General features: G+C 42.0%; 1 protein-coding gene across 1 annotated transcript in view; it reads right to left on the bottom strand.

Moving 5' to 3' along the window:
- plxna4 (plexin A4) overlaps nt 1–14,821 on the bottom strand; it is a 231,034-nt gene extending 216,213 nt beyond the window's left edge. Inside the window, exon 1 of the mRNA XM_069164965.1 lies at nt 14,358–14,821. The gene's annotated coding sequence lies outside the window, so the exon portion shown is untranslated. The remainder of the gene's footprint in view (nt 1–14,357) is intronic.
- Between the last annotated feature and the right edge of the window lie 10,300 nt (nt 14,822–25,121).

Genomic DNA, 25,121 nt, shown 5'->3' with positions numbered 1-25,121 from the left:
AAATCAGGAATTATATCACTTAATTTTGCACGCGGCACACTTCAGGCCTCCAATCATCATAAACAGCTTATGTAGGGGCGGTTATGTCGATGGGGGGAGTGAGATGGTAAAGCCTCACGGAGGCTGGTGAGAAGTGTGTTTCCAGAACACAGCGGAAACTGAATGTGCTTCATGTTAATAACAAAGCAAAAACCTGCGTATGCAAGTACAATACATGCATGCGAATGTAGACAACCAAGCAGATCTGACACCTGAAACATAAATGAAAGTAATCAAACGCATAGGAAAACAGGAAGGTTTTCAGAGTGCTTTTAAATACTGTTAGTGTCTGGCAAAGTATTCCAGTAGCTGGGACCACAAAAAAACACTGGATTTACTTTTTGTTTCAAGTGTCTGAACTATTAGAAGTCCTGAGCTAGAAAACATAAGAGTTAAAAGAAATTCAATGGAGTAACTACAGCTCTGTCATAAGTCTTCCCTTGGAGCTTCCCCTGATTCGAAATTCTCCCACTTTTGAGGAGTTCGCCCTCAAAACATGGAGCTACAAGAGGTAAAGGTAAAATAACTTCACTATAAAATAGGACTGGCATTCATTGGGGGCCTACAGCAGAACAGTAACCCAAAATATAGCCCGGTGACATGGCTTCTCACTGTTTTGATAAGCCCTAGCTTCAAATGGAAACAGCTTCCCTGTTTAGAGGGCATTGAAAACTTCACAACAAAAATGTCTGTATTGGGACACCACTGTGCTTCAGACTGATGCACGAATGAAATGAGTGGGTTGAGGGTAAACGGAGGAAATGGGGCAAGTGTCACAAGTGAGAAAGAAAGAGCAAATATTTCACGGCTAACATTTTGACATATCATAGCAGGTCAAAGAAAACAGCCGAAACCAATAACAGGATGATGACTATTCAGTTTAAGTCTTCCAGTCAGCCATGCCAGTGAGCCAGCCTGAACACAGTACCAGGTCATGGAAAATAGGTCACAAATTAAATGCAGGCACTATTAATTACGCTCTTTAGTGTTTCCATTATGACATGCCAAAATGCCTGCTGTAAAAAAGACCCAACAGCACAACATGTCGACACTATACACCCATGACAGCTCAGAGCTTAAGGGAAAGGTGCGGTGGAGTCCAGGTTGGGACAAGCCCAGGGACTACTGTTTCCTGAGGGAAAGCACATGTAACACAGTCGCCACACCAACATTTGAATACACCGGCACAACGAAGGAGACCACAAAACTGTAAATTGCTTACAAAAGCACTGGTTTCTGTTTTGCACAACAGACACCTCTATTGTTAAACTAACTTACTTTCCCAATACTTAAGGACAGCTGTCGTCAACATGTCACTGACTTGGCATTCCCTGCATGTAATCCCTTTTTAAAAGACTGAATACGATAATAACCATGCTTTTAATTTCCCATATGTGAATCAACCATTTTTTTTTAAAGTTGTTTAGACAATGACCGTAAATGCCACTGCCATCCCATAACACCTGATCATTCACTCTACTCTCAGACATCAAGACACCGTTAACATTGTCAGAAGAGTGTTTATCTTCTACTGTTTACAGCTTGTGTGGATCCGGGGGTGGAGGGGAGGGCGGGGGGCGGGGGGGCGGGGGGCGGGGGGGGGGGGGGGGCCGTCAGCTACATGCCAAAATAACTGCTTCTTAAGTCAACCGTTGGCTAAATCAGGTTTTCTAGTTGAATCACAGCACAGGGTAAGACCTGCCCCAATTCACATGTTTCATGGTGACAGTTCTTTGTATTCATTCTTTATACCTATCCATGTTTGTGTTTCTTTCTGTTTCTCCCTCTAAATCCATTATTTAGTGACCCATCCTATAGCCGCTGCTTGCCACTGTCTTTCCTGCCGCTGAACAGAGCTAAAACAGACTTGACCTCTGAGATTAACGTCTTAGACATGAAAGCTTGATAATTAAGAAGGCTTTGTGGTGATTATAATAAAACGATAAACTGCCGCTTTCATTTTCCTCTGATCCTTCAATCTGTTTCCACACAATTCTGTTTACCAAATGAGTCTTTCAGGTATGCACAGGTGTGTGAAGACGTGCACAGTATGTGAGGTGTTAAAGTGTAACTAAACGTGTATGTGTGCTGTACTGAGCTGAGTACAAAGGATGAGGAATAAACTGTTGGCGAAAAACAGTCTTATTAATCCATTCTATTGTTTCCCATTCCATCACACACTCTGCCTCACACACCTCACACAACACACACACACACACACACACACACACACACACACACACACACACACACACACACACACACACACACACACAACACACACAACACACACAACACATACAACACACACAACACACACAACACAAAAAGTGGAGCAGCATGCACATCTGTGAGCCTCATCAGTGCAGTGGATGATTTGGTTTGCTCGAAGCTCATGGATTACAGCTCTCCTTTATAATCCACGGAAGGAGAGTCTTAAAGATCTCAGCTTTTGGTTTACTACACACAGCTGGAGCAACGTCACTTGACTGACCTGTAGTGAACTTGTTATTTCCTTTTTTCTGTAATTCACATTTGACTCCTTACAAATTTTGTGAGTCTCCGTTAATCCATCAAACCAAGACAAAATCGGCACCATTATTTAACAATTACAAAGAGAGAAACGATTCAATTGTGTAATTATACTGAAGTTAAAAACCTATAGGATCTCGGCTGAACTGTGCCAGCGTTGGAGAATAGTCTGGCTACACCCATATATCATTCTGCTGAAGGGGAAAAACACTGGCTTTTGTTCATTTCTTTAAATACATCACAATAGTGTTGGGCTGCACTAAACCCACGACGCAGCGATCAGGGCTGCAGTGATCTTGTTTTGGTGCAACATTTGCATGTGGGGAGTCCTAGTATCAAAATGGCTCAATCCCCCCCCCCCCAAAAAAAAAATCCCTTAAGGAACCAAGCAGGCCTGCCTTAGTGCATGATCCAAATCTTCGTCAAAATTTGCCATATAAGCGTGTTGCTAGCTCGAAGGTTGTTGTTGTTTTTCTGGTTGCTATGGGGATTTTGAAAGTGGCAACGCACAAAGAGCAGAAGGAGAGAAGAATGTCAGCTGTGATAGTCAGCCAATAGCAGGTCTATACCCACAGTCTACAACCACAGAATCAGGTTATATTGATGCACATTGAGATTGAGCACAAACTAGGGTCTCGCAAATTATCACCGATTTGAAATCATCACACTATTTCACAATGTCAACGAAAAACTGAACATCTTATCAGATTTCACTGGTGTTCTTGGTACTTGAAACGCAGTAGATGCAGCTGCCTATAGCGCTCGAGTCTAGCAGGAACAGTGAAGCCCTGTCATACACGTGCCTCATCTCTAATCCACCTCTGGCTCTGTCTTGCAGCTGCCTCAATTAGAAAAAAAAAAAAATAGGGTTCCAACTCCTCTTTCAGAAAAAGTACGTCATATTTTGTCATCCTGTTCACATGCCGTTCGAGCATAAATTACCTAAGTATAAGCCACGTGGCATCGAGATGGAGAATGTGGGGCATACTAGTGAAGACAGAACGTCTACACCTGCAGAGATGTGCAGCTCCCCTGTAATGGTCTCAGAAAACTGAAAAATTAGCAGTTTGACAGGATATGTCAAAAGTGCCCTTCCAGCTGCCGAGATATCCCATTTTTAAACACATTCAGTAAATGGTGCTGTATAACTACTACATCTACAGACAGAGAGGAGAAAGAGCTGAGAAATGAGCAGAAATGGAGAGGTGGATTTGTCATTTCCCTTAAAAGGTCAAAATAGAAATGAGAAAATCATTAGCATCACGAATGATGGGAATCAAATCATGTGGTATGTAAGCTGCTCTGAAAACTAAACATGTTCTCACTTGATTCAAATTATTTCTAAACATGTACAATACTGTGCACAACACGTGTGCATAAACATTTCACTCTTTTTATGACCCCGACTGTGGAGTGAGGAAAGTATATATATATATATATACATTCGATAAAACTAATGTTTGCATGATGTGATAAAAGAGTAATTGTCAATAATTGCTCATAATTGTCAATAATTACAGGGCAGAATTTTATTTGGGCTTGTTATGAAAATGTGACAATGTTAATATTTAATTATCGAGTCAAATGATGCACCATGGGATGCATTCATGCAGCAGATGCATGTCCATTGAGGTGAATTTAAACAAAATACACAAATCCTCAGAGTTTCTGCAGCCTGTGGACATACAGCAGAAGTTGCACCGTATGTATATACCATACGGAGGTAGGATCTGAAACCGTGACTCGAAGCTCATCAAAAATTATAACATGTTATTCTCACCATCTTTTTTGGAAAACTATCCAAAAAAAAAATCAAAAATCCAGATAGTGGATTAGTAAGAGTCAATGAGTCAGTTTAAGATAAAGACTTTGAAAGTTGGTATTCCCTGTAATTATACATTTGGGCTAATGTACCAGACTATACATACACATTGCATGATATGATTTGGGGGATTTTGTGTCTCTCGTGCAAAATAAACATTTAAACAATATTTGTAGTTTGAGTCAATTCAATTTATTACTGGTTTTGGTGGAGTTTAATCTTTAAGTGTGTGCGTGTGCGTGTGCGTGTGCGTGTGTGTGTGTGTGTGTGTGTGTGTGTGTGTGTGTGTGTGAACAGTGTGCAGCCTCAGAGACACAAAATGCCCTCTGCTACAGGGTCGCTTTGGTCTTCTATACTAACATGTACTCACTTCAATGGCTTAACTGTGCAAATACAGATAATTCACATTAGAAACTTGAGTAGTGTTGCAAAACAGCTTTGTTCTACATCTGCTGCCATTGGGTGCTGGATTAGGGCGGGGGTGAGCTAACCCAGAGTTAAGAGAGAGACACTACACAAAGATAAACAAAGGTGTTCAATTTAAAATGATGTGCCCACATCAAGAGTTTCGCTACAGAGCACTTGAGTTATCAACTCTTCTACTTTAACTGTTATTTTTTTTGTTTTTTTTTGTGGCACGTCTGCTCCCTTTTACATCTAAAAATCACTAACCATGTACTGGGGTTGTGTTTCACAGAGCAGAAACGCTCACATGCCAGGAACTGGCTTGTTTGGCTGCCAAAAAAAAAAGCACAGGTCTTTAGCACAGAGGCGGAGCCGGTCTACAGAGGCAGGTCTGTTTACAAATCCAGCAGCCAATGAAAATTAGGTCATGTCGACTCATCGCTACTGGTCTTTACATTTCCCACGGCTGATCATGAGACAATATATCACTTTGTAAGTAACTTTTTAGAGCACATGTGAAGGTAAGACCAACGTTGTAAACCTGTTCAGCCAGAAACGCTGGCATTAATTTGTAAAGTTTGAAGCACTTAATACGTGCGTCCGAATATTCTATATTGTAACGGTGATAACTTTGTATGATCTTATTATTAAATGGCGTCATTATCTATTTTAGAGTATGATTAACTGAAAATTTAAATAGCTTCTTTTTTTTTTTTTTTTACAACATCATGCAACTGACAGTTTGACATCAAGTGTAAGCTCCAAACTCACAAGAAAAACAGCCTTCAGCAGAAATATGTGTGAGAGCCACTTCACCAACTGAGAGGTGGTAAACGGAGTTGAGGCAGGTTTACACTCCATTACATGCCTTTCCGCAGCCCCCTCCCTCCCCCTCTCCCCCACCCCCATGCTTGCCTCCCCTCAAACTTCCCTTCTCCCTTTAACTCCATTCTTCAAAGCCTATGGCATAAACACATCAGACAAGCTTTCTAGCCAGCCATCGTTCACAGTGGAGAGTGAGAGGATGCAAATTGTTATCCAACATTTTTACCCCTCTCTCTTCCTCCCTCTCCTCCTCTCTTGCATTCGTCCCTCCACTGTTGGTCACGGCCATTTTCATACTTTGATTTTCTGCGCGCTTTACCTCATCGCATTGCTTTTCCCAGAGACATGAAGAAAAACCCCTTACACACACTGACTTACACATGGACAGACACGCACACACACACACACACACCACATAACTATCTGGTTTCCAGATTTGCCGGTGGGCCCACAACAACCCAATCAAAGCCCCCCGCTGGAGGGACTGCCATGACAATGCAGAACGGATGGACAAAAAGAAAAGGGAGGGATGAGAACCTTGTGCTTTTTCCACAGTTATGTTGTAAACTCCGAGAGAGAGGGGGGGGGGGGGCGTTTTGTGAGGCAACACAGGAAAAATGGAGAGGGAGAATTGCTTGATGCAATACAACAAAGTGGCCAACCTTTCCTCTTCTGGTCTGTCATCTGGGAATTGGAGCGGAGCTGATGACTAAAGTAACTCCCAGTGCTGTGTGTGGGAGGTGGCACACGGAGATGTGTGCTGAAAGGTTCCATATAGATACTACTAGTCATCTTAATGGCGCAAAACTATTTGAAAATCATTTAAATCTGTATATAAAACAATCTGTGCTATCTTTTTTTTTGTGTGTGTGTGTGATGTATTGATGCCGATGTATTGTCAATTAATTAGGTAGTGGACTGACAAACTTAATCAACGATTATATTGTTTTTAAATGTTGTTTACCAAGCAAAAATGCATCACTGGTTACACCCTCTTAAATGTGAGCATTTTAGCATTAGCTGCTTCCCTATGCGAGTATATACACGATGATACATGATATGATTGTACAGCTTCAGATTCAGGTTTGGGTTTTAGGAGCTTGTGATGGACATTTTAATTTTTTTTCTCCTGAATTTCCATAAAATAAATGATTAACCTGTCAATCATTTTTCTCATTAATCAGTAATAAAAACATGTTATCTGAAGTCTTATGTTGCATTCTGCTCAGAAACCTGAGACAAGATGGAAAATCAGGAGCTCATGGTGGTGTGATAAATGCCAATCAACAGACACAGTCACTGGTTTCAAATAAAGACTTGCAGTGTGTCAGCGCACCTCGAAATTCAGTCAATCCAACCAATACCCATCAGTGAGAATGTCAACAAGTATCAGTGCTCTTCCCCCCACTTCAGATAAAAATGTTATTAGTCAATGGGAGTCCAGCTTTGCGTCAAACCAAAGGTCAAAAGTCCATCACAGTATCAACCATTCACGTCTCTTTAGTGCCTCCTGCTATTTTTCAAGGCAAGCACGGCGGTGAGGATAATTTCTGTGGAGGGGTTCTCAGTTGACAAATCATGTTGCCATAGGAACACAGTTAGTTGTGTGGGTGGCAGGTAAGGATGGTGCGTGTCACTATAGTGGGAAGATTTAATAGGACTTCACTACGCTGAGCCAAACAGGAATGCAAGCTCGAGGAACAGCGTGTAGTGAGCTTCCAGTCAGCAGTTCATATAATTGTCACTCCTACTAATCAACACAACAGTGAAGGGAGTGACGCACTCCAAATATGTCAGACACCTGAATATTAACCAGAGGGGTTTCGCTGGGGTACAAAACTTTCATGTTCTGGTGCAGTCGCCAGTTTAATCACAGCGATCAATACAACAGCGATAGGAGTCAGAGGCTGAACAGAATAACAAATAAAACGTGTCTTATTCCAGGAAAGCAACAAATTGTTTCCACAGCAGCTGGCGAGAGTTGGGCCTTGGCTAAGAGTCAATCACTGCATTTCTACAGACACAAGCCATTCCAAATCCCATCAACAGAAGAAAAAAGATATATACTCAAGAAAGGCAAAATCCCAAACTCAAAAGAGAGTAGCACACAGAGCAAAGAATAACACAAAAACCCTGTGTAAGCCTCGTTAAATCTCTCTGTAACATCCCTAACATTATGCTGCTAGACTATGATACATCCTGTGGGGAGGGGGGTGAGACGAGAGAAGGTGGGGTGATGTACCCTCCGTACTACGGTAAAGCAGATCCTCCCTCCACCCCACTGCCTTCTGGCTATAGAACAGCAGGGGTCCTCCCTGAACCCCGCTGTTTCACAATTACTGTGATAACGCTGCATACTGATGCCCCCTGACACCACTGACACTCAGAAACTCAGGAAGCCAGAGAGCAAGCGGGTACAAGACAGAAAGTGTGTGGGGGCGACGTCAGTGGTGACACATATCATTAACTTTAAATCCTCGGGTCATCCAAACAGAGGATCCCTCCTGCTGGCAGACAATATTATACTGTAAAAATATAGTAATCTAGCACAGTAATGATATTTCAGTTTACCATAGTACTCCATTCCTACAGGGATCTGAGAAGACTGTCAATCATAGCAACACCTGAGTATGTGCTAAGTTTTTTAAATAACAGCAATCATTCTGCATGGTTTTGATTGCAGTCCCTTTTAATACATTGTAAAGAATTATAGTTTTGAGCATGCACAAATATCATAAAACGGAAAGTACTGCTCTTTGGCATTTTTGTATTATTCCTAAAAGAGAGGCAGTGCCTCTCTTTGAGCGCGCGCGACCAAAAGGAAGCCACTGACCTCTTTTAGCACCTAGCGCCGCAAGCGCTGATCCTCTTTTCAGGCTGAAACAAGTTCAACTTTTCTGAGGAACAGCTCTCATTAAGGTCAACCCAGAGCCCCTGCAACCAATAAAGTTCAAGCACAGCTGGGACAAGTGTGGAGTGTCAAGAGCAGACATGCCACCAGCAACCTCTACCACTGTACTGCACTGCACCGAGAGCCACGTAGCTCAAAAAGCTGACCCGTGGACACAGTTCACGATTTTAACAACACATAGGAATTGCAACACACTATCAAAACATGGTGGGTTCCTGCAGGCTTATTTAAAAAGTAGTAGTGAAAGAATAGAGTGATGAGAAAAGAGCCTGAAGGTTAGAGGAAGGGTCCGCCTGGACACGGTCGCCGTGAGGTGAATTGCAAGCCATTCAAAAACAGTTCATGTGTTGTTGTACGTGATAAATATTGAGAGCTCTGAACATGTGTGCACGCAAGCATATGTACTTAAGCATGCGTACCCATGCCTCTTTGCGACAGGCAGGATGAAAACAGAATTAGGCGCCTAATCCTTGCGTGGACTTAAGGCGTCGGCGAAGGAGCAAATGAGAGATAGCGGGAGGCGAGAGAGAAAAAAAAAAAAAAATTGTCCTTAGACCGTCTGCAATTTTCTCATCATTTCATGCATCTGAAACAAAACTAATTTACTGCTTGTCATGCTCGGCTTGGCACACACAAGCATAAGAGCCAATATGCCACAGCGTGTCATCTGCCACTGCATCAAAGAGAGCTGTTTATATGTCATACTCACGGCTCCATATGAATCATAGAGACCTGGGAGAAACGCTTAATATGGTCTTATCAAAAGGAGCAGTCTGGCAAACCCACCGATATCTTGGTGCCTTTCCACATCTCCCTGATTCTCATCTAAAACAACATCCCATGTCTCCTTCTCAGTTTATATCCTTCCTCATAGGTCATTCCAATGTCACAACAGTCCGGATCTCCTCTTTTTTTTTGCCCAACGCCACACACAAACAGATAAAGTTATGTGCTTGGCAGCTTAGAGTGAGGCAGAAAGATATGGGAGGAGAGTGCTAGAGGCGGAAACCGTAAGAGAGCGAGAGAAGGACTGAGTAATAAGATGAAAGGAAGCATGAGAGAAGGCTGGAGGGAGAAAATAAAAGTGGTGCGACTGTGATATAGTAGCATGTACATGCATTGGACCCCATTATAAAGGCATGTGACAGCTTAATAAGATGCTGTGGCCAAGATGAAAATAGGAGTTTTCAACAGCAGAATATGTGCGCACATGCACACGCGTATACATTTACATAAAGTATACCTTCTCTGCAGGCATATGCTGACTTAACTATTCAGGAGAACAAAGGTCCTCATTAGATTGGATGCTGTGACTCGTATTGATTTCTCCCCACTGAATTCACAACGCCTATTGTTTGGAGATCCTCACTTCAGATCTCTGCTGTCATTGCTGCGGCAAACATCAATATGCAGCTCCGTGGTCCATTACAAAAGGGTTAATTGCATACTTGTAAGCAATTATTCTCTTAATGTAGCAAAGAAAACCTCCCCCCAAAATTTGAATTTAGATCAAAACCATAAAGCTGTCAGTCAGAGATAGCATCTTTTTAAGTGTCGACTACAACATAATCTCAGATTGCATGGCAAATTTAATCCTAAAACTCAGAGGCCAAGCCCGAACAGACAAGATGACAAGGACGGATTTCACGTAGCAAGTCAAGGGTTATTCAAAATCTGTAAGAGCTCTCATCCTAAACAAAAAAAGAAATGCTATCACTCTTCCGACAGACCAACACAATCTCCATTTAATTGTGGCGTCTCCAGCACTTCCGAAAATTGTACTTCCAATTTTATATTATCCCTGCAGTCACTGTTAAAGCATCTTGTGTCTCATGGTCCTAAAATATGGGAGACAGATTATGGTGGGAAGAACAGTTGGTGCCTCGGAACTACAATTTGCAATCTCCTCTTTGGTGTTTGGTGGAGAGAGAGAGGAGGGAGTCTAATTGGACACTGGCCTGTGTCTGGTAGTCCTGTCAGCGCAGAGGGATGTAAGTGTGTGTGTGTGTGTGTGTGTGTGTGTGTGCGCGTGTGTGTGAGAGTGAGAGTGTGAGAGAGAGAGAGAGAGAGAGAGAGAGACAGAGAGACATCAAGCGAGAAGGAGAGCAACAGAACGAGAATGAGAACAAACAGAGAGCTCCATTCAGGTCCAATTCACAGGCACATCATTCAGTCTGACATGACGATACGTCTCTGTGACCCAAGCATTCATATAAGGCCTCGCCAGCGAGTCACAGATGCATCATTCACACCCACACACAGACACACAAACACACTTCCGCTGGGTCTTGCCTACACTGCTACCAGGCATTTATATCACTACGGAGAATCTTTCTAGGATTTCCCATCCATATTCATTCACAGTTTCCCCCTTGACGTGAAAATATTGCAGAGGTTTTCTATGGAGCTTATTCTTGTCGTTGCACCGCCCCCAAAATGCAATGAATGTCTTTCCTGCCAAGGTTGGAGTGAGAGTTTATCCATTAGCGAACCATAATATTGACAAGGCCGTGCTCTCCGGGTCCAAACTCCATCCTTGCAGCCGTAACATTGGCCGACAGACAGGGGGTTGTATGTCAATGTGAGGTGCTTACAGGCCGATAAAGGCTGCTGTTCCAATTCCTATAGGCAGGCCATGATGGACAGCGCGCACGGAGAGAGGAAGGAGGGAGGGGGGAGGGAGGAGGGGGGGAGTGCCCAGCGCTCTTACAGCCTAAGGAGTTTAGAACTGAGTTGGAATTTGATTAAAAGGACAAGGAGGCAAAACATAGCTGAGATAGGATTATCAAACTGCTCAGGGATAAAATATTTGTCCCTCCAGACCTTGACAGCAGCATAACTAACACACACACACACACACACACACACACACACACACACACACACACACACACACACACACACACTCTAAACGGACAAGCATACAAATTGGAGCATTCAGAAATTAGTTAACATACATGCTTATGAAAAAGAAGACACAGGAGCCTGCCTGCCAGAGACAATCACAGAATTAGAAGCAGAATTACAGCGTGAAGTAAAGACACTTTGCCCTGCAGACTACAGGCTACTGTCCATTGCCTCACCATCACAGGTAGTTTAAACAGCAACTAGAGGTCCAGTAATCAACCAGCAGTATCTCATATTTGTTTGGTTTGGTTTGTTTTCAGCTGACCATTAAACAACAAAAGGAACTTTGGTCCAAATGCAGGTTCACCGAGCGCAAAATGGATGAAATACGATAATATCACGTCTTTTTTTTTCCTCAACACCCGACAGCAGATCAACAAATACCTTGAAACATCTTCTAAGGACAATAATTGTATAATTTCAAGGTAAGATTTGACAAATGTACTAATAAACATGTATCCTCTGATCAACTATTTTGAAAAAAAAAAAAAAAAAAAAAAAACATTACACAGAATGTAATCGTGGGAGTGAAACTCATCAAAATTCTCGTCTAAAAAAAAAAGAAAAAAAAAAGGCTACAATAGGCGACCAATGAATCCACTGCACCAGCCTGTGAACCACACTGCCCCTCATGGATTTCCCAGCATATAGCCTCGTCCCTCCAGCCACGCTCTGCCGAGTATGAACTGAACAAGTTTGTAAGACTTGGTGGGATCATTAAATACAAAACTAGTTGTGTATACTTGCTCTGTTGTGAGCTATTTGTGTAACAACAACAACAACACAATGTTTTACATTAAGTGTAGAGTACTATCAAATGGGGGGGCCGGAAGGGCAACACTGAATTGATGCATTGAGTCTGTAGTGCAGGTGGATAGAGGGAGGCACAACCCAGTAGAGGGGCTCAGAGTGCTCAGTGCGACTGCTGTACTACGAATCTGCATTTTGCATAGGCTGGAGCAGCTGCTTTCTGTGCGTGAGGTGCAAAAGAGGGAGGGAGGAAGCGAAGTGAGGGAGGTGGGAGTAGTGGTGGTGGAGGAGGAGGAGGTGGAGGAGGAGGAGGAGGGCGAGAGACAGGGGAGATGAATGTAAAAGCCGCATTTGGTGTCAGAGACCTGCATCACACTACATGGCTGAAGATACAGTGTGTTGGAAGAGCCTGCAACGCGACGCTCCTTGATTAAATCTCTAGAAATCAGCTCAAGCTGCAGCAAACCTTCCCATTCAAGTTTAGATGACACTAATGCCGGGAAACGATCGACAGCTACCCTGATCCAAATGGGAGGTAACAGTCAAATGCAAACGTATGGATAAAGTACAGAACGTATGTTTCATTTTAAGACAGCCTCGACTTACTTAAATTCAAAGTTGAGAACAAAATTGGCCATCGCCACATCACTGACCACAGGGGAATGTGATCGGGGAATTTTTTTTTTTTTTTTCAATCAAATGCCATTAAACTGTAAATAAAAGCCACCACGTTTGTTTAACTGCTATTTGTCAGCATGAAGGAAAAAAAAAAAAAATCGATTGTTCAAATGTGCTCTCAGTTCATCCATTTCCTGAAAAACACTTAACAGACCACCACAATTGCCTCGTAATTTACTCAACGCAAAAATACTCGATTCTCTTTGAAAACGTGCACAACTTTGCCCCCTTCACTGCAACATTAAAGCAAAACGTCCTTCAGATAATCCTTTTTTTTTTTTCCCAACAATCTGTAAAAACGAACTCACCTAAATTCAAAGTCACGTTAAACCCAGTAGCCTACTGCCACAGAGACCAAGTCCCCGGAGCGATATTGCAGTGTTTTCGGTCAACGTGAGCTCTGATGGAACCACATCGGTCAAGTTCAAAAGCTTTGAGCGAGACTGCCAGCGATCCTGCAAGCAGGTCGCACAGGGCGAAATGTGCCAGGGTTCATTTTTGCAACACGAAACGCGAGTTTTCCGCGAATTACGAGACAGTTGACATACACTTACAGCGGCATCTGAGCAGCCACATGCATTCTGAAAATAAAAGTCACATCGGGCAGCAGGGGGATATTTAACCGCATAAATAGGAGAAAAAACACTTCTTGTGCCACTGAGAAACCCCGTTGAGAAAAGTTCTTCAGCAACATGCTTGAATAGTTTCAGGCTACATCAAATTACTCCAACATTGATCCCTAAAGATGGAAGAAATACAGCAGAACTTTTTTTTTTTTTTTTTTTTTTTTTTAAAAAGAACCTCGCTGTGTTCATCGTAAACATTTCCCCCAAACCTTTAAAGCTTAATATGACGCGGAATTGAGCATCCTGGCAAAACCAAGTGTAGTAGAACATCATAGTTTTGTCTAAATCCATAATTTAGAGCCGAGCCACGAGTGAAATCCCAATTGAAGTCCAGGAGTATGTGTGCCACTAAATGCTCAATCATACGCATTGTTTTTGTTGTTGTTGTTTTTTTAATCCCTGAAGACACTGCGTAAAATCTGACGCGGAATCCCCGTCAAATCTTTTAGTTTTTAACCTTCAGAGTTTAACGCTGCAGGAGGAACAAGCACAATTTGGCCATGCAGCGCTCTCTGGCTCACATGGGATGAAGGGCACGGATGATATGACGCGCGAAACGGAGGGAATCCGTTCAATACAAGGTCCCAAGTTGAGTGTATTGCCAGATCATTCGAATTTCGTGCAGATCTCCCCGGGGTTAGAACTGGGAGCCAAACTGTCAGGATTGGAATAAAAAAAACCCGCCCGATTGCCGGAGTGCGCAGAGCGGGCATGGCGCAGCTAGAACAGGTGCAACACGCCTCCCGTCACCTGGCTGGTGCAGTGGCAACCTCACCCCACAAACTCGGCTGTAAAGACACCAAAGCACACTAAAACAGTCCTGGTTGTAGGAACTAACGCTGTGACAAGCCTCTTTCCTTACCTGTAATCTATGCAGATATCATTCACAGCCGCAGCCGCATCGACACTGCGGATAAGAGGCACGTCCAGAGCAATCCCAACTCCTTTTACTCCCCCCCCCCCAAAAAAAAATGCTTAGAATAATGTTATATCCTGATTACACGGCTTGTCCACTTTAAATCCCCGGTAGAGGTGTAGTTAGAAGGCGATTCCTGCACGGGAAAAAAGAAATAGCAGCAGACTTCCAACAGCATCCCCGATCAGCAGGAATCTACTAAGCCGCTCTGAGTGCTCTGAGTCCCGGGAGCCGCACCTCCCATCTCCCGGCGAGGACGCACTTGGTATGCCGTTGGAAAAGCCGCTGCGCCGTATGGGATACCGCAGGAGGCTGTGCTTGTGTGCGTGTGTGTGCGTGTGTGTGTGTGTGTGTGTGCGTGTAGAGAGCGTGTGTGTATAGATGTAACTCAGTGCGGCGCTCCTGCTCAACTGAGGTGCTGAGGGTGCTGCAGCGGAGTGCGAAAGAGAGAGAGGGAGGGAGGGAGGGACGGAGAGAGAGGAAGAGAGAGAGAGAGAGAGAGAGAGAGAGAGAGAGAGAGAGAGGAGCTCTGCCTCGGAGCTTGCAGCTTCACAGAGGATCTTCAGGCTGGGAGAGGATGGAGCTTCGCCCGTTGGAAAAGGCAACTGCTTGCACCAAGGCTCCTGACTCGCCCGCAGTAACATCTCAGATCCGGAGGGGGTGGGGTGGGGGGTGTCGTTAGGGTTACATTTTAAGTCCCTGGCAACAATCATAAATAGGCTTAATGAGCACGCAAAACATGTCCGAAAGGCATTTATCATATCGTTTCCTTTTAAAGGCAGTAACAAAGTGCATGCCGGCCGAGATGAGACAATTCCTTATGATCCAGTTTCACGTTTTCAGTGTCAGCATCTTTAAACGGACCCACAAGAAAAAGTTTGAAAAGGTGTTTTTCACCTATGCAAATGTAGAATATGACACGGGATTAAATAGCGTGTGCTTTGTTAAAATAGAGGTTTCATGCAGAGAGGTATGGGTCCCGCAGCCGGGGGAAGGTTTATGTAATGTATTCATCCCGTTGAGAATGGGATTTGGCAATGCTAAGGGGGAATTTACACAAATGCGATACAATACCAGGGTGAAATGATCAGATCATCGGATTTGAATACCTAATCGCAGGATCATTTAAAGATAGAGATTAGGCAACACAGCAACATAATTACGACCATTGCATAGTTGTAAGGGATTAGAAGCTGCATTTTTTTTTTTTTTTTCATTGATGATCTTTTAACATGCCCCTGGAGCGTATCCCCCCCCCCCCCCCCCACCCCCATACATTTTATGCAATTAATATTCTAAAAGCCTAATTATGTAATCGTGTCTTTAAGAAAATAAGCTGTGTGGGGGTTTGGAATAATGTATATTCCATAAAACAGCCTTCTTATCTTCAAGAATTCACAACAAATCCATCGAAAATCGATTAAATGGTCGACGTGCAAGAAAGTTTTTTTTTGGTTTTTTTTTTTTTTTTTTTTCCAATTTATAAAGACACCTTCCAAAATGAGTCCATGTTGGCTATCTTAAATAGTCACTGAAAAGACAGGCTGTATACGATTTTCGGATTTAATGATTATCTCATTGAAGATCACTAACTGGGGGGGAAAAAATATATATAAATAATTTAATGGAAAAATAATTCCAGTGACCAGCGCCCCCCTGACCGTTTAATCTATAAATTCCTGCGTTTGGAGGTCCTTTGGAGGGTCAATGTGCCTGCTGCAGCATCCTCTCCCTCCCCTTCTCGTCCTCCCTCCCTCCCTCCCTCCCTCCTGCACTCACTTCCAGAGGGGTCCATCGCTTTGAAACACTGCATCAGAGCCCCACCTACAGGCCAAAGAAACTTTACAGCCACTGACATTGACAAATACAAACGAAGGCAAAGTGCTTCACTGGTTCTGCAATGCTCCGAGACCATCGGTGACCACTGGAACTTTTTTCCCCCTAGATTTTAACAAAAAGTGTTACTAGGACAGAGGTACAAACCCTGTGGCACACATCAGAGAATTCAAGCACGATTATCTAATAAAGTGCAACAGCGTAGCTTTAGAAGAAGATATTTGTGCAGGTAATACAGACAGAGGTGGAAGAATTATTCATCAAATACCACAGCAACATAAAAAATACTTAATGACAAGCAACAGTCCTGCATTTTTTAAAAAAAAAACCCTGACTTAAGTAAAACATAAATATTAGCAGCAAAATGTAGTAAGTAAAGGTACTAGTTTGGTACCTGTGACTAACATATTATTATAAAAGACATAATTACATGATGAATACTAAAGTGTCAGTGTGTAATCAGCATCTTATTGTTGTGGCTGCTGCAGGTGGCGCTGGTTTGAACTACTCTCTATACAGCATTATATATATTATATGCAGGGACAGCAGATGAACAGGAGGGGTTGTGGGATGATTACGGTTTGTTGGAGCTGTTAACAACTTCTAGACATCTAAAACGTGACCCCAACCACCCACTGATTTGTGCAATACTACAGACGCCAGGAATGTTGGAAACCTCTGGTTCAAGCTTTAACAGTGTGTTGCATTTTAAAAACCTATTATTTTATCCATTGTGTCAAGAGTTTCACTTGAAAAGTTACTAAAGCTGTCAGATAACTGTATTAGACTAGAAAGTCAAATAAAAGTATTCAAGTAAATGCACTTAAGTTACTTTCCACCGCTTTAAGGTCTCAAACAGCAGAAACGGGAGGGCGACCGACTGAGACAGAACAGGTCTTCTGGCAGTATTACAACAACGTTGGACACAGTCCAGTTACACTATGAACCAAAAGGCCGAAGTGAAACACTCTTTCAAAAGGCTAAACATAACAGCAAAACAGAAGGCAGCAAACTGTGGCAGAAGTGCAGCTATTTTATACTGAAAACATGATAACCGTTTAGAAAACGGCGTTGAGGTTGGTAACAACGCGTTTAAGATAATATCTACAGAAAAACCAGAAAAACACCAACATTTAACATTTACAAAACCTTTGGGAACTTTATGATCTCTTCTAGGGTTTAAAGTAAAGTTCTGTGGGTTTGAAATGTCCGGCCAGACCAATACGTTTGTAGAAATGGACCCGCTCTGTGGAATTAACATTGTACGGAAAGAGTAGTGCAGAAAGAGGGACTAAAACTGCTTTTCGTAAACAAATAGATGCAAAGTGGTTTTCAGGGTTTAAGAGTCCAATGTTTTCTCTGAGGTAAACATAACCCCTGGAAATTAATGAAAGCAATAAATCAACAATAGCTGTGTTTTGGTGCGGTTGTGGTTTGCCCACATCTCTTGGACAGGCCATTGATTTGAGAATGTGTCAAATCTGGGTTCATTTATTATCCTCTGGTCCTCGTGTCAAATATTGAGGGTATCTCCTGGAGTCATCTGAAGGTTTAAATGCGCAGAAACCAACAAACCTATTGGCCTCATTTAATTATTCAATAAAAACGCTGTGCTAAATCAACAGTCTGTGGAGCTCAATAATCAGATAGCTTTCAAAGCACAGCAAATCAATAGTGTTGCAATCTGCAGTGACAATAGTCATTTCATGAAGGGTCAGGATCTCATGACCTTATGAAATTAATGTTAAGGTCACTGTTCCATGTTTGGATCAAACATGCAATGATAATAGAGCCATATAATTATTTTGTTATCATAGGAGGGACATCCTATCGGTGCTCTGCATGAGCATATATTAACTGAATTCAAGGACACAGGTTTGTCTTGGAAGATTAAAAATACCTTCTTTTTTTATTTTTATAGTTTATAGTAGATTCGGTTAAACAGATGAATAGAATATTTATATGCATGCAGGGATGACATTAAAGACAGATATGTTAATGTCCATTGTTTTCCCTGACCATAAAAACAAATTGGTGCCAATGACTGTTTAGCATCTGTTTGCCGCCAGCTTGGAATTTAATATCAAAATTAATCCACATTTATTTGTTGCTTTGAGGTTTTTGTTTCAGCAATGTTTGTTTGTTTTGGATTGGTTTTCAGAAATGTTCCTTTGCATGTTTGTTGTGAGATATGAGTTGAATAAGCAAGGTTAGTAATTGTGGACAAAACCACGTCAATGTCTAGTTGTTTTGGACCTTTCAATCACAATACATGGTCTTCATCAGCCAATGAGGTTTTCCCAGTAGTTATGCAGCTGGAGATGTTCTCATTTCCATTTATCTGAGTGTTTTACAGACTTGTCAGCTATGTTGGCTTAAAAACAGAGATTGAAAGGTGATTTATGTCACTATTTCTGATATTATTGAACAAAGTGAGAGCCAGGTTTTAGTCGTCCTAACATATTTTTTTTATCTATGGACCCTGCCAGTGTTTTGTTATACAGGTGTCAAAGTATGAATTTGACTGTCAGTATATGAAGAGTTCATCAAACGTGGTCCTGCAGTGTGAAAGCCTGCAACAGCGGAGGACAACGGAGGGCAAAGAGGATGCTAGCGCAGTGCCTGGCTCTTTATTAAAATGCACTGACCAATCTGACTTCCCCATTTGTCTTGCAAATGAGATGATGACTTATGCAACATGAATAGCTTTGATGAAGCTTCCTTTTTAATGCAGTCAAGTGGGTTGGAGGGAGGTGCTCGAGTGTATCTGTGTATCTGTGTGGCTCCTGTTGCCAGCTGGCAGATTTTTATTTCAGCAGCTCTCCTCAGCTTGCTGAAAACTGTGTGTGTGTGTGTGTGTGTGTGTGTGTGTGTGTGCATGTGTGTGTCCATACATACGCCTATGTTGCGTCGCTGTGTCCTTTGAATTAACTCAGTGAACCCCTTTAAACACAGCTGTACATGGTTTATGTTAAGCCGGTGGGGATACAGAGGATCACCCCACATTGGAAACACTGTTCCCAAGGGTCTTCCCCTTTCCCCCCTCACACAAAGCCGACACACACACACACTGAATCGCCCACAAAATAGACATTCAACGTGCCTCTGTTACAGTATATCCCTCGATGTGTCAGACTGCTAAATCACGCATACAAAGTGTGTATATATATATATATATATATATATATGTGCTTTATGGTCAATTTACAAGTCATTTCTATCCCCAGGATGATGATATTTATGAGCTGCCAATGGTGATGCTGGATTTAGAGTGTCCATCTTCATAAAAGTGTCTACCCATTCCCTACACTTTCTCAAAGCCTTATTTTTTCTTGGTTTAAATCACACTGAAACACTGGACGTGTCAACCTCATCCATGAGATCTCAATTTCCCAGAAAATCTATTAGTGTGTCGCTGAGCTAATGAAGTTTTATGTGCCGTATGGACGCAATGAATGACACTGATATCTCATTGATTTGGATTGTAAATAGGTTTTCAATTTTCAGTCTGTGTTATGAGTTACTGGATAGTAAATTATATTGAAGCTGACATTTCGGAATATCTGGTGTGTGTGTGTGAGTGTGTGCGTAGGTGTGGATGGACGGGTGGTTTGAATATGTCCCTCAGTCATATAATTAGTTCGTTTGCATATTGATGGCTTACTGCTTTTTGTGTAAATGTGTGCACTTGTGTGTTTCACTTTTTATTCCATCTTGTCATGTGAGTGTTTAGTCATCCATGTGTCATCAGCCTCCCCATCAAGCTAGCAGCTGCCTGTCTGTCTGTCCATATAGCTGTGTGTGTGTGTGTGTGTGTGTGTGTGTGTGTGTGTGTGTGTGTGTGTGTGTGTGTGTGTGTGTGTGTGTGTGTGTGTGTGTGCGCGCGCACACACCAGGGCCAGGTGAATCAATGTTTGCCAGCGATTTCTCCAGAGAGCCAAGCTCATGTCCATGGAGATCCAGACAAAGCTACCCTGACCGTGCCTCTGTCTGTCCCCCCAGAATTAAAGTCTTCCGTTGGGATGGGCACTGCAGATGGTCAGGGGGGTGGAGACTGGGGACACACAATATACATGCAAAGTGCCACAGCAACCAAAACTAAAGGGACACAATAGAGTTTCGCTCAGAGGGACCTTAAAGTTTTTCTGTTAAGATCACTCCACTACTAGCCCGGTTTCCCTTTACATCCACTTCCAATGTTCATTACGGCAAGTAGTATGCCAAAACCAAATGTGTGGAAGTGATGGATTGGTGTGCAGTTCAACATCAAAGACCTGCAATAATGTTGATTATGATCTTTCCTTAAATTTGATCAAATGTTCAAATTTTTCCACCAAAATCCCTCCAGCCATAATTTATTTGGCATAACTGCAATTTATTTTCTTTCTTCACCAGCAATCATATTGCTGTTGCCATGCACACTTATTGTAGAAAGTAATGAATTAAGACAAATACATTGTACATAAAAAATGTCACTAAATTGTAACCTATGATTTTGCTTCTTTGCCCAAAGTCGTGTCCTTTATCTTTCTCCCCTTCTATTTCACTTACTCCCTTTGCCTGTCATTCTGCTGAGGGCCGTGACAACCAAAAACACAAATGCACAATGGCCAAATAATCAACCTCTTCACATGATGTCCCTTCAAGTGTCCTTGATGGAACAAACAGTAAGCTGCAGGCGTTGTAATGCAGGTACATTCTGAATCTGCCTGAGAGGGAAAACTCGTCAGCAGTCTGGATTTGTACTCTGAAGAACAATTTCAACATCACTGTAAATTTAAATGATCATTGTTAGTTTTTATATTTGCTCCAAGTACTAATTCAAAAGATATGTGGTAAAGTCTTGGAGCCAACACGGTAAAATGTTTCTGTGCTTTGTACTTGTACTGTCACCTGGGGGTCTTTTGCAAGTGGAATAAATAAGACTGAATGTGTGAATCATTTTCCCGACAGGCTGAACAGCCAGTAAGAGAGTTCCCTCTCATAAGCTTCCTCCCCTGCAGATTCAAATGGCCAAGGAGCTGCCGATAAGGTCCAATTAGAGGCATCATTGCTGGACAAGACACTAAAACTACAGGCAATGGTCACCCACAGGCGCAAATAGATGGCCCACCGGCACCAGACAGGTTCCTATTGTCTTGATGTGTCATGGTCCCAACTTCTTTTTTTTGGAACCAACAAAATTATAACATTTTTTTTTTTTTTTTTTTATCCCTTTCACATGGCAAGGTAGACTGATAATGACCCAGCCAGGCTGTCCAGTGTGAAAGAGTGCTTGTATTTCACTCATCTATCCTCCATCTTGTCACACACAAACAAACACACTGACGGTTTTGGGAATCAATTGCTGTGGTCTGTGAATATAATCTATCGACAGTATCTTTCACCAACTTGACCATAAGCTTTGAGCGCAGTATCAACTGGCATCAGTCCACATTACACACCATCACTATCCCTCCTTCCCCTATGGAATGCATCCAGTGGTGAAATTTACATCTGTGTTCATATCCTCTATCCATAACAGATGTTTTTTTTTAGGTCTGTCCTGATAACCTTTGCTAAAATGAAGGAGTATTTCTAACGATGCTTTCATGCATGTAATTCATTTATTTTGGGTCCTATGACCTGCAGTAAAACCCTCATCAAAAAGCGGACAAGGCCTTCTGGTCAAACTAAAGCGTTCATACACAAACATGTGTCAGTGAAAATCATTGTGACATGTGTCTGAGTACATCATGTTAAATGTTCAAAGACAGGAGAGTTTCGACAGGAGATGACAGCGCGGACAAATCACCAACCCAGACGCACGCAACTTGGCCTCTTTAAACACATGGATGGAGACACCGGATGATTAACGTTCCCATAACTCCTTCATCCCCCCGGCCTCCATCCCACTGTCTTCAATGATCTCTGATTGCCTACAGAATGACTTTTATTCATCAATTAATTAAAGTGCAGTAAGCAGATAAAAGTGGTGTGGATATTTCCCTTTAAAACAGCACGAATTCGCCTATCGGTAAAACTTGCACAAAGTTTTTGGACATCCTTGGCAGGTAGTTTATCCCATGCATCTTGGAGCACTTGCCCTAGTTCTTCAGTCTCTTCTTTTGATCCCCGACTGAATTGATGATGTTGAGATCAGGACTCCTTGTTCTTCTTATTGCTGAAGATAATGTCAATCTGCACTGAATATAGTTAAAAATACATGCATTACTGTGTGTCCTCGGCATTTAATCCTGATTCAGTACTTAGATGATGACTTGATGAGCACCAATAACAAGATGTGGGAGGAATAGGAGGGGAAAACATTAAATTACCCACAAATGTTATTTTCACTGTTAATTGATTGAACACGGAGGGAGCACATTTGCATTTTAAATTGATCATTGTCTTCCAAGTCAGACGGAAGAGCTATAAATGGTGTAATTATGCATGCGTGAATACATGACACAAACACGCAGTGTCATTGCACTCTGCCAGAAAGTGCTGTGTGTTACCATAAGCAATGAGTGACAGAGTATGTCATATTCATTTTTCATGGAGGGTTTTGATAGGTGAGCTGCTGCACTTTGTTAAAAAAAACAAAAACAAAAAACAATAAGAGTTCTGCCATGCAGACAAAACACCACAATATGCTATATATTTAAAATATATGAATGAAGACAAACAAAACATCATATTCTCTCAGCCCTGAATAACAAGAACACAAATATACTATGCAGGCAAAACACATCTTTGATTTACTAAGGCTGAATAAGAGCACATAGTGAAATTCACAGACAAACCCACCCAGACATGTTTGTCAAACAAATATGTAGGAGATCATCTTTATTCGAAACTTTCCGTGGATACTCAAGATGCGGCGTTTGTTGTTTCAGTCACAGTCACTGGAGAAATCCCTTTTTAATGCGTTCGTCCTGGATCTGCCCTGCCTTTGATAATCCTTCATTGAATCTTTTGTACTGTAGATGTGGTAATACTTTATAATCCTACTCTGCATTTCTTGCAATGCTTCTAGAATATAAATAAATTATCAATGCAAGAAAAACATAGATCAAAAGAAGGCATCACTCCATTTTTTTTGTAAAGCAATTTAACTTTAACAGGTGGAGAAGAGGTGCAGCAGTTAAAAAGGTGAAACTCATATTTCAGTTTGGAGTTGTGTCACAAATAAGGTGTTACAGGAAATAGCTTCATCCTGATTTGAATTGCAGAAGGAATTATGTTAACCTGCCAGAACCAAAACCACAAAAAAAAACCCCAGCAATTTAGTCACAGACATCTGATGATACTGACATTCAACAAAAATAAACGCACATTTTAAATACACCTACACAGACAGGAGACATGAATATAAACACATGAACACATGTACAAATCCAATGGAAATATCATCAGTTTACAATGAAGAGCAGTTACTCATAGTGCAATTGGGGAGGTCTGTAATAAAGGATGAATGCATGTAAATGGTGTTTAGCCACTTGTAAAATTGTGAAATAATATTAAAGCCAGTGGCTACGTAATGTGGCATCACCCATCGGCTTGTAAACTGATGTTTCAAAGCCTTAAGTCTGAAATGTTGGCCGTTGCCATCTTGGTTTTTTTGGAGCCAAAAGTGACCATATTTGGATGAGCTGGGGAGCAGCAAGGTGAGGACACTATGCACCGTCAACATAAACCTGCAATTTATTGAATCCCTGGCATGCCAATCAAACCAGGCAATATCTCATTGATTACAAAAAACACGATTGAGTGAACTTGATTGTTTTTGAATGGGAGTTTATTGGAGTCAGAGGTTTTTTGGAGCCAGCCCCCGGTGGCCCTCAGTGGTATTACACCTGAAGTCACTTCCGCATTGGCTTCACTTACAGACCCACACACTGCGTCCATTAACCCATAATCCCTTCATCTCTGGGCCTCCCCTCCAGCGCATTTAAAGCCCCCTATGTGGTATTACACTTCAAGACACTTCTGTGTCCATTTGTATATAAGGTCTATGGTGAGAGTGCTGTTTCCTGCACATTTACACATACACCTATTTGTGTGCTCAAACTGGGTAACCTCACAATTTCCTGCTGTTGTGGAAATATTCGTAACTGCTCTACACTAGTGCTCTTCCATTAGTTCAACACTCCACAGTTCACACAGCACATCTTCCAAAGAATGTGCCGATTTGCCTGCACCCAAACACACTCGTGCACACAAACACACAAAAGACGAAGTGGATGAAGGAGACGGCTTCAGCAGGCTGACAAGCAGAAGATTAATCCATCTTTCCCAGCCAGTCACTCCCATTCCCTCCCTCCTCCCGTTTCTCCTTCCAGCCTCATTGTTTTCAATAAAGTGTCAAGACTGGCCATTTTATAATCACATTTGCGACTTGGGATCTGGGATTCAGATGCAATCAATGTCTATTAGAATCACCGGGTTATTGATTGAAAGAGGAGAAATGGTGTGAGCGATCTCTCCCATTTTCATCTCTCTTCCCTTACATCTATTGTACACATTTATTTTGTGGCAAAGATATATCTGTACATTCCAGCGTACAGGTGGCTGCTGTTTTACTGGCATCAAATGAACCTCTAATTATAAGAACGGTATCATGAAAAATGTGCAAAAAGGATTAAAAAAAAGAAACACCCTAAACAAACACAAAAGTAGTTCATTTATTAAGTCACTGGGGCATATGTTACACATAAATAGCATTCCATTAGGTTGTGTGTGTTAATTGAAATACCTTTTTGTCATACTTATGTTAGCTCTGTATCAATTTATCCTAAATTCAATAAATTGTGAGTGATGACTTTGTTCCTCCTCTATCACATCAGCTGCAGCTGTGATTTAGGAAATATTGATGTTATGTGTGTTTGACAG

The sequence above is a fragment of the Embiotoca jacksoni genome, unplaced genomic scaffold, assembly GCF_022577435.1.
Source record: "Embiotoca jacksoni isolate LCO1_2020_lvr unplaced genomic scaffold, fEmbJac1.0.p SCAF_32, whole genome shotgun sequence".
NCBI classification, from domain to species: domain Eukaryota; kingdom Metazoa; phylum Chordata; class Actinopteri; family Embiotocidae; genus Embiotoca; species Embiotoca jacksoni.
This window is presented reverse-complemented; position numbering and strand designations above follow the sequence as displayed.